Genomic DNA, 18,186 nt, shown 5'->3' with positions numbered 1-18,186 from the left:
GCTCACCATTTCTTTTGCATTGGAAATTCCACGATCCTGTTACAAGGTGCTTTTACTTTGGACCCTGCTGCCATTTCTCCAGCCCAATTACATAGGTTGGTGGCTCAGAACTCGGTCTCTTCTTGTCAATGTGTTTCACTACTACATTTACTAGTATCCTTGAACCTATAACTACCCGTATAAACCAGCATACTGCTAACTGCCCTTATGATCCAGCTATTCAGCAATTGTTACATGACTTCACCGATGTTTTTGACACACCTCTGTCACTTCCACCTGACCGTACATACAACCATAGAATTGTACTCCAGCAAGGTACTAAACCCATCCAAGTGCAACCTTACCGTTATCCTCATTTCCAAAAGAATGAGATTGAACGTTTGGTCAAAGAAATGTTGGCAGGGGGCTTATTAGAGCTAGTCAATCTTCTTTTAGCTCCTCGGTTCTTCTGGTTAAAAAGAAAGATGGAACCTGGCATTTTTGTGTGGACTATAGGGCTTTAAATGCAGTTACAGTTAAGGACAAATTCCCAATCCCTATGATTGATGAGCTATTAGATAAGCTACACGGTGCTACCATTTTTTCCATACTAGACTTGCATTCCGGATATCATCAGATTCTAATGGATCCTTCTGATATCCATAAGACCGCATTTCAGACCCACCAGGGCCATTATGAGTTTGTAGCGATGCCCTTTGGACTATCCAACGCCCCTCCACATTCCAGGCTACCATGAATGAGTTTTTTTCGAATTTCTTCGCCGCTTCGTAGTTATTTTCTTTGATGATATTTTAATATATAGTGATTCCTTACAGGATCATGTTCATCATTTATTCCAAGTTTTACAAACACTGCGAAGCCATTCTTTATATGCAAAGATGTCCAAGTATTCCTTTGCCTTACCCTCCATCTAATTCCTTGGGCATATTATCTCAGGGTATAGGGTCGCACCGGACCTACAGAAAATCCAAGCCATTGTTGATTGGCTTTTACCCACTTCACAAACACATGTCAGAGCCTTTTTTGGTATATCAGGATACTATAGAAGCTTCATCAAACATTATGCCTTGGTGGCAGCCCCCTTATCAGACTTATTGAGTAAGTCTGGTTTTGTCTGGTCCACAGCAACACATGAAGCCTTTCAGAAATTGAAAGCTTTAATTACAGATGCACCTGTTCTGGCTCTACCCGATTTTTCACTCTCATTCATTTTGGAAACTAACGCGTCCAGCATTGGTGTGGGTGCCATTCTCCTCCAAAATAACCATCCAATAGCATTTTTAAGCAAGAAACTATCTCTCACAATGACAACAAAGTCCACTTACGTGAGAGAAATGTTTGCCATTTCAGTTGCAGTGGCAAAATGGAGGCAGTATTTACTGGGCTCTCATTTTATTATTCGCACTAATCATCGAAGTTTATACCATCTTATGTCTCAAGTAGACCAAACTCTAGAACAACAGCTTTTCTTGGCAAAGTTATTGGGGTTCAACTTCACGATCCAGTATAAATCCGGGAAGGCCAACATTGTGGCGGATGCACTCTCCAGACATCCATAGGGGACAACATCTACTCCTTCAACCCAGTTAGCAGTGCTTTCAAGACCCACTTCCAACTATTCTGCCATATTACATACTGAACTACATAGTGATACTTATACTTCACAAATCATACATGATATACAGATGAATCCGAATTCATGGCCTAAGTGGAGAGTCCAAGGCCAACTGCTCCTCTGCAATAATCGTATCTATTTTCCTATTGGTTCGAGTTTGATTCCTCAACTGCTACAGGATATGCACTCTGTGATTCAAGGAGGTCACTCTGGTTTCAATGCTACACTTCACCGCATTTCCTGCTCATTCACATGGAAAGGGATCAGTAATGACGTTAAAGAATTTGTCAAAAATTATTCTGTTTGCCAAAAGATTAAACCTCAAAACCATGCTCCTTATGGAATACTTCAACCAATCACAGCACCTGACTCCCTATGGACTGATTTATCCATGGATTTTATCACACACTTACCCCAATCAAATGGCTTCACTGCCATATTGGTGGTGGTCGATAGATTCTCAAAGGGAGGACATTTCACTGCCTTACCTTTTAATTATACAGTTGCTCATGTTGCCAAGGTTTTCTAGGAATCCGTTGGTAAACTACATGGCTTTCAATGCACAATCATCTCTGACCACGACCCACTCTTTCTGAGCAGCTTCTGGCGCACTCTATTTCAAATTCAAGGCACATCCCTGCACTATAGCACCGTAGATCATCCACAATCAGATGGGCAAACAGAGAGGGTTAACAGATGTATCCAGCAATACCTCAGGGCATTTACCCATACCCACCCAAAGCTATGGTCAAAATATCTGAGTTTTGTTGAGTTTTATTTCAATACAGCTTTCAATCTATCCACTGGGCTGACTCCATTTGAAATCACTTTTGGACGCAAACCACCGAACTTGCTAGGTCTTTGGCAGTATACGCCATTGACTTTGATTTGTCCACCAGATCCAAGATTTTATGCACCTTAAATGAAAACTTGTTCAAATCCCAAAATGTGATGAAAGCATATGCAAATCGAAAGAAAAAGAGAAGACGCTTACCGTGGGAGACTAGTTTTTGTTGCGCTTACAGCCTCACAGACAATTATCCTTAGCTCATCATTCCTCTTAGAAGTTAGCACAACGTTTTTATGGTCCTTATCAGATACTGGATAAGATTGGTCAGGTCTCCTACCGCCTTCATCTTCCGGAGACTGCTAGGATACACAATGTATTCGATGTCTCTCTTTTACAACCTTTTCATACAGCCCACAAAATACCACACCAACCCCTGCCAACTGCGACTTCTGAGGGACCACCCCTTCACCCTTCCCAGGCAGTCATAGGGAACCGCTCGATCTGGCGACAAGGATAAGAGATCCCTCTAGTTTTGGTTCAATGGGAAGGCTTACCCCTTGAAGATTGCACATGGGAGGATGAATTCACAGTGGTGGATTCGATTTCTAGGAAAACAAAGAGTACCAGGAAGTCTAAAACAGCCCAAAGTTTGGATTTTTCCCTCGGGTTGACACCATAGACGCTTCCAGCACCAGCAAAGAACTCAAGACCACCATTTCTTGACTCAGCTATCCACACTCAAGCCCTCGAGGTTTCAACACCACAAAAAGGGAGCAAACCAACTCATTTAAGCAACGTGGACAGTTCACCAACTCCTTCACTGACAACTCCAAAGTGTCATCATATTGTTCAACACAAGGATTTAAAATCTGATCACATCTCAACCATGGACCCTCATTCATCGAACGGTTCATCGCACATCGCGGACGATGTTGTATCTCAAGGAAGGAGGACTGTAGTAAACCCAAGTGGATTACTCCAACAGGACCTAACCCACAACACCAATAATGCTAAGCAGGCCATCAGAAATACTTCCTGGCCCAAACACTTTAGTGATTTCGTAATGGGCTAAAGTCTTTTCTATTTGGGATGATTATCATTTCAAGTCAATTTACAGTTTCTTTGTTTTATTTTGGAACTGAAAATATATACAGAAAATAGAAAGAAGAGAAAATATAGAAAATTGTTGGACAAATCTCTCTCTCTCTCTCTCTCTCTGTCTAACCACGACAAAGAACATTAGGAAGTCGTCAAATGAATCTTCAAGTATCTCAGAGGAACGACAAGTCTATGCCTCTGCTTTGGAGATGGTAAGGCCGAGCTGCAAGGCTTTACAGATGCTGACTTAGGGGTAGATGCCTACGCGAGGAAGTTGACGACTGGTTATTTAATGACTTTTGTAGGAGGAGTTGTCTCTTGGCAATCAAAACTACAAAAATATGTTGCACTTTTGACGACCGAGGTCGAGTACATAGCCGCTACGGAGGCTTGCAAGAAAATGTGGTTGACGAAGAAGTTTCTTCTGGAACTCGGCCATGATCAAGACAAATATGAGCTGAAGTGTGATAACCAAAACGCTATTCATGTAGGGAAGAACTCGACCTATAACTCCCGCACTAAGCACATTGATGTGTGGAATAACCGGATCCCAGATGTTGTGGAGGATAGACAGCTCGAACTCGTCAAAGTGAAAACTGACTTGAATTGGTCCGACATGAAGAGCAAGCTTGTACTAGCAAGAAAATTTGAAGATTGTTGTTAAGGTGCCGGGCTGTTGAACCTCGCGCATCAAAGTCGGAAGGGGGAGATTTGTTAAGGTGGTTCCTTTCTTTAATGTTGGCATACACCTCATCCTCATTAATGGGGGTAGGGCTTAATGACTGCCCAACCACCTCTAATAAATACTGTCCACTAATCATTAAAGAAGATTCTGGTAAAAGGTGGAGGATTTCCCTCACCTCTGTGTATACATTAAACCATTTGTAATAGGATGATGATGTTTTTAGCTTGAGAGTATTTTGGAATTACCTCTAGAGAAAATTTTGAGATACCACTATTAGTGGTGAAATTTGAATCCTTGCAATCTTTCTTCTACATAATGAAAGATTTTCTGGACTAGTGTCCTGTGATTTTTACTCTTCTGCCTCAGGGGAGGTTTTCTACATTAAAAGATTGTTATGTTCCTCTCTGTTTCTCCTTCTCTGCATTTTTCATTTTTCTACGTGTTGGCCGACCTGGTGACTATAAGCCGACCTTCGAGTGCTGAACTCCAAACTCGATGTACTGACCTGTGATTTTGCTTCCGTGCTAATTAAGGACCCATTCCAACAAATTATGAATCTTGAACTTAGCTTATAGGATTAACATATAACGTGAGCCCTAATAAACAAGATATTATATTTGCTGTCAAAAGCTTTGCTCTGGTGTATCAGTTTCCTTTTAAGTTTGGGCACTTTCCACCGGATCGTGGTTGTAACATACTTTACTTGCTGTAAAGACCATCCTATTCTGCATCACCAATATTTTTAAATAATTAATCAGGTAAACATCATGTTGGTTATGAAAGTACTACTAAGGATTAGCATATAGAAAATAAAACTCTAAATTAGACAGTTGAATAATGAATAATAGTTTTTATACGTATTTGAGCTTATTCAATTTTCATTTGTTTTTATATAGCATAGAATTATCTCTAATATAGAACAAGTAGCCACTATAGATGCACATTAATTGTAGATTCACATGCGCTGACACTCACGCTGATTGCCCTTACCGTGGTTAATTTTTTCAGTGTGCCATCAATTTGCACAAAGTAAGCCTGCAAAAGCATATTATTAGCACTACTTTTAAACAAAATATGAGAAAACAAAGATTTTTTATTCTAGCTCTTGAGTTTAGTAAAGAAAATAATGATGTAACCTCTAGCAACATTTCAAGCTCTTTCACGTCATTGTCTTCACCATGAACAATTGTTGCTATACTTGCTGTACCCACAGTAGATATCTTTGATCCTATGGTGGGGGAGTTAGAAGCCTTATAAGTAGCACCTGATCCACTAATTGGTGAAGATGCACCTATCAGTAGCTTTCTTGATATATATAGATCAGTCATATCGTGGTCATTATCCAATAAACGTTCAAGCTCATCTTTCACCTATAGCGATTAAAAAGATTTGGTGGAGAACAAGATTAATATATGTTGTATTCATTGAAAAATAATACCTTTGAAAAGTTTGAAATCCCATTAGGTTTATTAATAACATTCATCATCCATACTTAATTTGGGGACAATGTCTTGCAAGAAGTGTTGAAGTGACCAAAAAGTCCTTACTTTGGATAAATATTAAAAGATGGTTTGAAAGGTGAAGTAAGAGGTTTTTATATGTATTACTCACTAATCGGGTCACTGAACTCCGAAAGGTGATGTACTAGGATTTAGAAAAAAAATTTACTTCTATATAACTTCTTTCTTATATTAATAAATGTGGCATTCTATATCAGAACAAATCAACAACCTATTGTCCAATTAGTTTCAATGGAAGTGGACTTTTGGTACAACTCCAAGAAAAATTTATTAATAATGTCAAGGGTACAAATCTTGGAGTTGCTACTTCGAAAAGGCTTATCTAATCCCAAACCACAAGGTCAATTACCCTAACAGCTACGCCTAATATGTGACAATACTCAAGCAAAAAATAAACTTTTTTTAATCATAAATGGAGAAGGTTCGCCTAAGCGTGTGCGCACGCTAATCCTTTCAAATTCCTACAAGATGTATCGATGTTTGATTGAAATTCCTACATTTATACAGATTGAAACTCATGATCTTGTAGAGTTTTTTATTTCCCATCAACAAGCCGGACAAACACAACAATACTAAGTCCATCTTAAGAATAAACTTTTATAGAAAAAATTAATATACTAAACAAGATCAGCAAGGAAAACCTAATTAGCAATAAAAAGAAAAGATTTTAAAGGAAAGCTAGTTACTCATTTCTTGGTCAACAAGATAGATACATTTTTTGACCTTTGCATTAAGTTTAGATCGCTCCTCTTTATAATTATGGTTTAATGCTCGACAATCAAACACTTTCAAGTGATCATATGACACATTCTTTCATATTCAAACCTTCTATAGAATTTTTCCGTCCAAAAGATTTGACGGTAAAAAATTAATTATGTCAATTGCAGTATGCACATCCTCACCCTAAAATGGCTTGGGTAGTTTGCATAAGATAACATGCGTAAGACTCTCTCCACATTCTTTCCACTTATCCTTTTAGTTACATCATTTAATTGTAGCATCTTTGGAGGTTCCTTCTCTAGTCTAATACCATCTGACTTGCGATATATCTCGAATGGACCACAATACTTGCCACCATTATCAGCTCATGGGTACTTTAATTTCTCCTTGTTTCCTATTCTATCATGGCATGATGCTTCTTGAATGTTGTGTGCACTTGATATTTCATGCTCATCAAAGACATACATGTTTTTTGGAGTGATCATTAATAAAGGTAACAAAGTAGTATGCACCCGAAGACATTTCTCTTTTGTAGAATAGATATATATGTATGGATCAAATCAAGAACATACCTTATTCTTTTGGGTCAATATGGTTTTTAGAATGACACTCGACTTTGTTTGCCAACTAAGTAGTGAGAGTTGAGCTCAAACAATTAATCTTTCACTTCACAGAGTAATTCCTTCTAAGTGAGGACTTATAATTGTTTCTCGCTTATTTGGCCAACCTTTTTGTGCTATAGCTCCAAGCTCGAGCCAGGAGCTCGAGTGACCATAAGCACCATTAGCCTATCCATTGCATACTCTACCTTATGCAATGTACAAGGAATATTCTTTCTTTCCTTGGGCAATGATCATGCTTCCTTAGGCATTTTCCATTTTCCTACACAAAATGACTCACCAATCCTGCTAAAATAAGGTTATGCACATATTTGGAACATATATTACTACTGTCAATACTAACTTATATTTGTGTTGGTCATCAAAGCGACTTCCCCAATTCTGATAAGATTGCTGGTGATGTTGTTCCCTATTTTGATAGTACCAAAGTCGCCACTTTGTTAGGATAAAAAGAAGTCTTCATGTGGAGTAATGTGGAAGGATGCACCTAAGTTAACGATCTATGAACAATCATAACAAGAAAACCAGCATTTTGCAGTGGTTAATTATAGGCGGTTTCCCTTAAACCGTCTCCAATTTACACTTAAAGGAAGCTTCCCCGGCGTTTACATTGATCTAAGGCGGTTACATAGTAACAACCTCTAAATATTCATTAGGGGTGGTTATTTTAACTACCTCTACTTACAGAATATTCAGAGGCGATTAGGGTATAACTACCTCTAAATGCACCAATTAGAGACAGTTATTTAATAACCGTCTTTGAATATTCATTAGGGAGGTTGTTATACCTGCCTCCAAATGTAAATTAGATCCGGTTATTTTAACCGCCTCTAAAGGATATTTAAAGGCGATTCATGACCTATCAGACAGTAAGATTGAAAGATGGAGACCTCTTTACTTAGCCGTTGGATCATCTTCAAATTTAATCAGTCTATTCTTCTCTTATGGTACTTTAATTTGACCGTTTAGATTTTTGAATTGAATCCTCTGGTGTTAGATATATATTTTCGAAGATGGCTGTTTCACTTTGAGAAAACCATCTCACCTTCACTTTGAATTCCCACATTGGATGACCCTTGCACCTCCCTCTCTCTTCCCCTCTATAAAGAACCCACACTTAGACAATAACAAACACCTACACTTGAGTATAAGTATACACCAAGAGACTTATTCAAGAGTCCAAAGAAACTTGAATTTAATACTATAAAATTTGTGTCATAATAAAAAAAATTAAGAGAATTGAGGTGACTTTCCATAACTTGTTACTATACCGAATCATTATGGAGGAGGTTTAACTAACTGCCTTTTGAAAACTTGAACCCATTATTCAGTCATACACTGCCTTAGAATGACTTTTGGGGGCGGCTAATGTAACCACCTCAAAATATCCTTTGGAGGAGTTAGAATAACCGCCTTAGAACGTCGTTTGGAGGCGGTTATTCAAGCGGTTCATGAGAACTGTCTCATTTTACCTCGCAATGGTTTTAACCGCGGTGACATATGAACTGCTGAATGGGGTAATTATCGACGATTTTAACCTCCTCAATAAGCTTATATAACAGCCGCAAAATATTGTTTTCTTGTAGTGAATTACCACATGCGTTGTTGAGGCAGGTGTCTTCTTAAATCAGTAAGATATCACTATCTTCAGTTGTTACTATATGAAATACAATTGTAAGTTTGAGAAAGACTCTACTCCTTTATTTGACCCAAGATAATTTCAGAGACTTATTAGCAAGTTAATCTACCTCATAATTACTAGACCGGATATCTCCTTTTCAGTAAGCTACATAAGCCAATTTCTATATAAACTAACACAAGATCACTTGAATCTAGCGGATTAGATTTTTAGATATTTGAAGTCTTTTCCAGGAAAAGGAATCTGGTTGAAGAGAAAATCTCACACTAACATTGTTGGATATTATGATGTTGATGCTGATTGGGCAGGTAGCCCAAATGACAGACGATTTATCTCTAGTTTTTGTATCTTTATTAGAGGGAAACTTGTTACTTGGAAAAGTAAAAAACAAGTGTAGTAGCATGTTCTAGTGCAGAAGCCAAATATCGTGCTATGGCTTCAACCATTAGTGAGCTCGTTTGGCTTAAAGATCTCCTTGTTTACCTTACCTTGGAGCAAATGAAGAATTCTGTTAAGTTGTATTGTGACATCCAAACAGTTATTCATATCCCATTTAATCTGATTTTCTTGAGAGAACTAAATATATTGAACAGATTGTCATTTTGTTCGAGAAAAGGTTCAAGCAAAGATAATTGAGACACCTTATATCTGAAGTGAAGACCAATTAGTAGATTTGTTGACTAAAGACTTTCCTAAGAACTCTTTTCAAAATATTATTGCCAAGTAGGGCTTGATTGACATCTTCACCTCAACTCGAAAGGGGAGTGTTGGAGATATCAGTGGAGACAAATTAGGAAAATTGAATGATTGTAAAATATATTGCTCAATAAATAAGCAATAAATCACCTGCTGTCCTTGATTATGGAAAAAATAATCTGGCCCAATTACTATATCATCTCCTATTTATAATAAAGGAAACCCCCTCCCTAACTATCATTGAAAGGGGGAGGAACTTATCGATGTGAATATAGGCCTAATGGCTGAACCACGATAAATTATGTGTCTTTTTATTTTTAATAAAAATGTTTCTTAGCTTTTTGGGTATTATGAAGCCGCACCCTTATAATGCTTAATGATGTGTAATATACTCTGCTCCCTCATCTCTTTGTAGTCTTTCTTATCCGCGATGTTTATAACACCTCGCATTTCTAAAACATATATTAATATATTAAATTTGGATTAAAGGGTAGGATTAGTGGAAATCCTGAAATTAAGGCCAAAATACAAAGGAAAGGTAAAATGGTAATTAGCCAAATACGTAACTGTAGGAAAGTAAAATTGAGTAGGAGTCTCAAATGAGAAAACTAACCCTGGAAATGGATTCAGAATGAAAAATTGAGTGGTTACGCAAGTTTCTGAAAATTTGGTGAATAATGTTTTACTAGGTAAAAATATTGCGGTACAGTTGCACCATAAAGCGTGTCGAATAAATTTTGAGCTCTAGATTTGAATATAAGTTGTAAATGGTACATAGGACTAGGAAATACGATTTCTGGGGAAAATTGATGGAAAATAGAGTGTTGGCGAAGCGTGCCCACGGCGCGCAAAACAACTTAAAACTGCGATTTCTTCGAATGATCGAAAAACTCCGGATTCATCTGATCCAGGGCAATTAAAGGACAATGGTTTATGAAATTATGGACGTTTAGCGGAATAGGCGGGAGATTTGAATTAGTTTGAAATCGCGTGAGGTGGCGGTAAGGCCCACTTCACTTAAGTGGACTTTGCCACTTGGACAATTGCTTGGTCGAACCGAGAGTTGCTCGGGAATATTTCTTTCAGAGAGCAAGAGTGTAGAGTAGTAATCAGGATTGCCAACAGGAGCAATCTACTCTGACTAAGAGCAACCCTCTTCAACTATACGCAAGCGTACGTGTCAAGCAATATAGGGTATTATAGCCCCAGATTTATCGTCCTCAGGGAGCAGTTGTGAAGTAAGAAGCGCTAAAGGAAACTTAATTTGTAAAATGGAGCAATAAAAGAAATCACTATTCTCAGCTAAGCTTCACAAAGAGCAATCTCTGGGCATCTAGTTAAACAATGTTAACCATTCTGAACCAGATGAGAGCAGTGAATGACTTAGCATGGTCATCGAATAAAATGGCATCGATTGAAGTAACTTTAAGAGCAGTCAACGAAATGGAAGTAAGAGCATCAGCTAGTAAAACAAAGTTCAGTTATCGTGAGGAAAAGGTTGTGATAGGAATTGAGTTAAGATTAATTTCAGAAAGAAAAAGATCAAGTAGGTGTTACGGGTTCCATGTTTTCATCCTTTTGGTTAACCCTGCCTGGTAGCATATTTTACAAGTGGATTTTCTCCTTCCCTTGTTTTGCTATAGGTAAGCAGAGGGTAAGGCCTTACTCTCCACGTTACTCCATAGTACTTGGAGTTATATGCAAGGAAACCATGCTGCCTTCTCAAAAGAGCATGGATTCACATGGCAGTGCTCCCCATTCCAGGTGTTTATGCCTCATTTCTTCAGGCTAAACTACCCCAGGATTTTGAGAATGCTCCACACGCCTTTGTCAGTGTTTCATCAACCGAGTGGTCCCGGGATGAGGTTGCCAGCCCAAAGGGTTTCACAAAATCAATAAATTAAACCAAAGAGCAACTCAAAATTCATTTATAAAATATGTGTTCCTTACAAAGCTATCCTAAGACAAAATGGATTACTTCTATGGAACCCTCACCTACTTAGAGGAAGTTAGCTCTAGTGAGCATTTTTAAAAAGAAATAAGAAAACAAAGAGACAACCAGTCCTAGGATGGGTGCTGATCCTCCTTTATGAGGATTGCTTGTTCCTTTTATAGGGTTCTTCATTTGATCTCCATTGTTCCTTTCATCAAGGGTCGTGCTTTGTCTAAATCCTCTCCAATGGTAGCTTTGCTTCTTGCCAGCTTGGCCTTAAATGGAAGTGGTCCCCCTTGCTTTTGGCTCCCTTTGTGAGTAGGAGTATCGGATTCAGGGTGGCACCTCCACTCCTTCTGCTGTAGCTGACGTGGCGGCTTCCCATTGCTCAGCTTCTTTGCTTTCGTACTGTAGCAGAGGCAGCACCTTCACCTTCTCTGCTGTAGCTGACGTGGCAGCTCCCCATTGCTTCTTTTGACTGCTGTTGTACTATAGCAGACTTCTTTTTCCTTTCTGCGCAACACTCCTTCTTCTCTCTTCATTTTGTGGTTCCTTTTGATGGGCCTTAGGTGTCCTGAACAAAGCAAACTAACCCAATAGTCATATGTGAAAAAGATAATGTTAAATTTGCTCCAGGTCTACCTTAATTCCCATTTTCGGCATTGCTCTGGTCCACTATTCAAAACAGTTGCTCTATATGAAAAGAAGAAGGTTAAAAGGCGTGATTTATAACCAAAACATGGGTTTTGTGGAACAATTTGCACTTAATGGGCCTCAACTCTTGAGGACTATCAACACCCCAAAACTAGATATTACTCGTCCCGAGTAATCCTTCACAACCAACAGTCTTCTTGTGACAGGCTAATGCTCCTTGAGATTATTGATGAAGAGTTAACTTAATTCCTTCCATCGCTTCATTAGAGCACTCATTTGACTTGTGAGTTTCACCAGCTTCATTGTGTGTGTGAACTCTTCCACTCTTTTAGTCAGTTTCCCACAGAGTTGCTTCCGGATTGATCTTTTTGGCTTGATTTTTTTTTCTCTTACTTTCTAGCTCCTTTCTCTATTTCTTTCTTTTCAGGTCTTTTAACTGGAAGTCAATTACCCTTGTCTTTGCATAGGGCTGACCTTCAACAGTATGCTCTTTGAGCGGCTCTTGCTCTTACCTTGATGACTTGAGCACTTTGAGCGAAATTTTTGGAGCAAAGGAGCTGACCTTTTTTTTTTTTTTTTAACCAGGAGCAGAGCAATTTACCTAAACAGCCTGAAGTTCTTTCCTTGGTAACTCAAATAGTCCACTGAATAACAGAGTGTCCGATTTTTGGAGTGCTGCTTTTTGTGCATAGTGTTGCTCCAAATCAGAGTGATGCCCTATGTTGCTTTGTTAGAAACTGTAAACTCTTTAGGGCATCTCAAGGAGCAGAATCCTTGGCAAAAAGAATCATTGAGTAGATCAGGACACTTAGGACGGTAAACTTAGCAAAAATTAAAAACAATATATTTAAAAAAAAAAAAAACAGGGTGGCGAATCCCTGGTACACCACAGAAGTCATTTATCTAAGAGCAAAGTCAGTAACATTTCACCACAAAACTTTCAAGCATTCATTCCAACAGATTTAAACAAGTTAAAAAGGATAGGGAACGAATGAACCTGGGGTCACCGTAGCGACCCTTAATGCTCTCCAGTTTCTTGTCTTACTCCGCTAAACGAAGCATTTGTTATTGCTTCTGGAGGGAAGACATTTGAAAACGGTGGATATGGAGTTTGTCCCTTGAATTTTTCTCCCCAGTTACTGGCGAAGATTTGATCCCGAGCTCGGTAGTACAATCGAAGTTGAATTTCCTCCTCTTTGCTTTTCATCAATTCATCTTTCAAGAGCCTGATCTCCTCCTTCCAGTCCTTCCTGCTTTTTTCGTGGGCTTGCTCCCTCTCTTCCATTCTCTTGTTCATCATCTCTACTGCTTTCACCAAGTCTTTTACCGTGTTTTGCAAGGTTGAGGATCCCTCTCCTTCCTCAATCCTTTTTTTCTGCGGCAGTGGTCCAGCATTTTTTATCTGGTCAAGTTCATTCTGCAGGGCCACCTTTTCTTTGTTGATGAGCAAGCTGGCTTCTTTTAGAGATTGCAACTCCCTTCCAACTGTGTCTTCTAAGGCTTGCACTAGAGTGGCTAGAAGGTCTGCTCCGAGACCAAACATAGTTTGACATTGAGTCATGTCAGTTGTCTCGACTAGGAACTGCCTTCGTCCACCCCTTGCAAGAGCTCTCTTAAAGGGAAGTTTTTCTCTTCTTGGAGTTTTCTGAGGTTCTTCCTTCACATTCCCTGAAACTTCAGCTTCCTCTTCTTCCTCATTTCCTTCTTTTACTTCTTTCTCTTCTTTTTCTTCTTCCTCCTCACTTTCCAATCCTTCATTGTCTTTGATTTTTTTTATCATGGACTGATCAATGTCCGACCCTTCTAGAATGATTTCATCCGAAATCGGGATGTTGGCCTTTAAACCAGCCCTCTTGCACATTTCAGTGACCAGACAAGGGAAAAAGAAGGGGGAGTTTCTTGGTGCATTTGCCACCAGTTGTTTGTAAACAATCTTCCCAACATCAAACTTCTTCTTAGTTAAGATGCAGAAGACCAGCACTGCTCTTTCCCAGTTCACTCTAGAGTCGTTGCTCACGGGAATCAGACGAGAGTTAATAAAATGCATCCATACCTTTGCTTCGAATTTGAGTTGCTTCCTAGGGATGGATTCCTTAGTTCCCCAGGTTGCTCCCTCTGAGCCTATTTCTTGGAGCACTTCTCCAGTTACGGCCTCATCCCCTCGGCCAGCACAGTATCTATCGAACTCATCTTGTTCGGCAGGAACTGAAGCAGTGTTGTATGCTTCGTTGATTTCTTCAGGGGAGAAGTCTACTTTCACGCCTCTGATGAGGAGTTTTGGAAGATCTTCTTTCTTCATTCCCTCCAAGAATGCAGTCACGAACTCAGTGCGAGCTCTTGAGGGAGGCTCAATGAAGAGTTCCCAATCCAGTTCTGCTATATCCTTGGTCAGCCATCGGTCGAGATCTCCGTGTTTGGAGCTACTGAGGACTATGCCCCGTTCTGGTACGACTGTACGGTCGACTGTGGTTTGCTCAGGTTTGAGCTTTTTCCCTGTTCGGGTCCTCTTCTTGGAGATAGAAGCAACAGGTATAATGGCCTTTGGACGTGTCATGGTGTAATGTTCTGAGTAGGAGGGATGGAGTGGGGAGTAAAGGTTGGATTTTTGTGGGTTGAAGGAGAGAAGATTATGAGAATGGAATAGTAGTTCTGTGTTTATAAAGGAACGAAGGGGAGGATGGGAAGGTTAAAATGCTCTGTATGGTGGTGATCGTGGCTTTGCTGAGTGGCAGATATGGGGTGGAAGAGCGTCTGCTACACATAAATGCCTGGGGGAAAGCAACTGTCCTCTACTCTGACGGTTTCTTCTTTTTGAAACTGCTACTCTCGCTTGATTGGAGGGATGTGACAGCACGACGTGGAGCTATTATCCTTCCGTTGCTTCCGCCACTCAGTTTTCTCTCTCTTTTTTCGCATGCGGCCCATTGCAGGCCCTTGGGTTAAAAGGGGCAAGTGGATCAGCCCAATTAGAACTTGGTTTCTCATTAAGGGATCAAATTCTAAGTGTTGGTTGCTCCTTGCTTTTGGGATCAGGTTACTCAAGAGCAACCCCAAAACTAGCTTCCTGCAATGGTTAGCACATTAATTTTCTCAAACAAAGACAACAATAATAAAAAGAACGACGTGGAAATAAATCTGGGTTGTCTCCCAGTAGCGCTTCGTTTATAGTCTTAGCTCGACTTGTTGCTCCTTGAGTCAGACTTCAGCTGGGTCATCGAGATGAGAAATTAGTTTCTCATGCTCCTTGATCCCTCTATTATACTTCTTGAGTCTGTGTCCATTTACCCTGAGCGTTGCTCCAGATGTTTCATGAGCAATGGCAAATGCTCCATTGGGAAGTGCTTCAGTGATTGCATAAGGTCCCTCCCATCTTGATTTCAACTTTTCAGGAAACAGTTTCAATCTGGATCGATACAGCAGCACTTTGTCTCCAACTTCTAACTCTCTCTTGATAAGCTTTTTATCGTGCCACTTTTTCATCTGCTCCTTGTAGAGGTTGGCGTTTTCATATGCCTTGCTCCGGAATTCTTCCAGTTCAACCAACTGGAGCAACCTCTTTTCCCCAGCCATTCTGGAATCCATGTTTAGCAATGTGATGGCCCAGAATGCTTTGTGTTGAAGTTCCAGAGGCAAGTGACACGCTTTTCCAAACACCAACTTATAGGGGGAGCAGCCAATGGGCGTTCGATAAGCTGTTCGATACGCCCATAGGGAATCATCCAATTTGTTGGACCAATCTTTTCTATCTGGGTTTACGACCTTTTCTAGGGTTTTTTTTATCTCCCTGTTGGACACCTCTACCTTCCCGCTGGTTTGTGGGTGGTAAGGGGTGGCAATTTTATGCTGCACTCCATATTTCTTCAGGAGCAATTGGAATTGTTTGTTCACGAAGTGTGTACCCCCGTCGCTGATAATTGCTCTAAGGGTTCCAAATCGAGTGAAAATATTCTTTTTGATGAACTTCAGCACTTTCCTGGCATCATTAGTGGGGGTAGCAACAGCTTCTACCCATTTCGACACATAGTCAACTGCAACAAGTATATACTTGTTTCCAAAGGAAGGTGGGAAAGGCCCCATGAAATCAATGCCCCATACATCGAACAATTCAACCTCCATTATTGGAACAAGGGGCATTTCATGCTTTCTTGTAATGTTCCCTGTTCTCTGGCACCTGTCACATTTTTTAACAAAAACATTAGCATCTTTAAACAAAGAGGGCCAGTATAAACCTGACTGCAGCACTTTAGCTGATGTTCTTGCTCCAGCAAAGTGTCCTCCATAAGGGGAATTGTGGCATTGCTCCAGTATTTTCTGTTGTTCTCCTTCAGGGATACACCTTCGAAGTAATTGGTCAGAACACCTTTTGTAGAGCAAAGGGTCGTCCCAGAAATACTGCTTAGCTTCATGATGGAACCTCTTTATCCCTTGGTGATTCAAGTGGTATGGCTCGATTTCGGCAGCCAGGTAGTTTGCAATATCTGCAAACCAAGGAGCTTGTTTTTCAGCGATCATTAAAAGCTGCTCATCAGGGAATGTCTCCTTGATATGATCTCCTTCTTGTGGGCTTGCTCTCTCTAATCGAGATAGGTGGTCAGCCACCTTGTTATCACTTCCTCTCCGGTCCTTGATCTCAAGGTCAAATTCTTAGAGCAATAGTACCCATCTAATTAGTCTTGGCTTTGCATCCTTCTTAGCAAAGAGTTGCTTGATTGCTGAATGATCAGTGAAGACTGTGACTTTGGAACATATTAGATATGAACAAAACTTGTCACATGCAAATACAACTGCCAGCATCTCCTTCTCCGTCACTGTGTAGTTGGCTTGTGCCGGAGTAAGAGTTCTACTAGCGTAGTAAACAGTTCTGAAGACTTTGTCTTTTCGCTGCCCAAGAACTACTCCCAAGCCGAAGTCGCTGGCGTCACACATTAGTTCAAAAGGAAGACTGCAATCTGGGTTTTGAATGATGGGTGCGGACACCAGCCTCAACTTGAGCTCCAGGAAGGCTGTCAAACATTTTTCATCAAAATTGAACTTCTTGTCTTGCTCCAGAAGTTCACAAAGTGGTTGGCGATTTTGGAGAAGTCTTTAATGAAACGTCTGTAGAACCCAGCATGTCCCAAGAAGCTTCTGATCCCTTTTACGGTGGTAGGGGGAGGTAGCTTCTCAATTGCTTCCACCTTAGCCTTGTCCACCTCGAGGCCCTTGCTTGAGATTTTATGTCCTAGCACAATGCCTTCTTTTACCATGAAGTGGCATTTTTCCCAATTCAGCACCAAATTGCTCTTGACACATCTTTTCAATACCTGTTCAAGGTTATTGAGGCAGGTAGGAAAAGAGCAACCAATGACAGAAAAATCATCCATGAAAATTTCTACTGCTTCTCCTACCAAATCAGTAAACAAAGAAAACATGCATCTCTGAAAAGTTGCAGTGGCATTACATAGCCCAAAAGGCATTCTTCTGAATGCAGACGTCCCAAAGGGGCACGTAAAAGTGGTTTTGTGCTGGTCTTCAGGAGCAACCGGGATATGGTTGTATCTCGAATACCCATCTAAGAAACAAAAGAATTCTTTCCCAGCTAGATGATCCAGCATTTGGTCAATAAAAGGAAGGGGGAAATGGTCCTTTCGGGTAGCATTATTTAATTTTCTGTAGTCTTGACAAATCCTCCACCCAGTTATTTTTTTGGTGGCTATTAACTCTTGTTTGTCATTTTCAACTACAGTAATGCCACCCTTTTTTGGAACACATTGCACAGGAGCAACCCATTTACTATCTGAGATGGGATATATTATACCTGCATCAAGCCATTTGATGATTTCTTTTCTTACCACCTCCTTCATATTGGGATTCAGCCTCCTTTGATTCTCCACAGATGAGCTGTCAGGGTCTTGGAGCAAAATCTTGTGCATGCAAATTGTTGGGCTAATTCCTTTTATGTCAGCCATGGTCCAGAAGATTGCTCCTTTGTAATCTTTGAGCTTTTGTGTGAGTTGAAGTTCCTGTTCATGGGTTAGCAAAGAAGAAATAATCACAGGGAGAGTGTTGTCTTTACCCAAATAAGTATATTTCAGGTGTTCAGGTAAGGGTTTTAACTCCAAGGTAGGTGGTTGCTCTACTGAAGGCAATTTCGGTCTTTGCTCTTGCTCTGATCGATTTAAGGATTCAAAGACCCTTTCTTTCCTTCCCTGGGGTTGGTGGAAACTGATGGATGCA

This window comes from Gastrolobium bilobum, unplaced genomic scaffold (genome assembly GCF_033153095.1).
Source record: "Gastrolobium bilobum isolate Gb01-03AN ecotype WA unplaced genomic scaffold, APGP_CSIRO_Gbil_v1 utg17211, whole genome shotgun sequence".
NCBI lineage: Eukaryota > Viridiplantae > Streptophyta > Magnoliopsida > Fabales > Fabaceae > Gastrolobium > Gastrolobium bilobum.
This window is presented reverse-complemented; position numbering follows the sequence as displayed.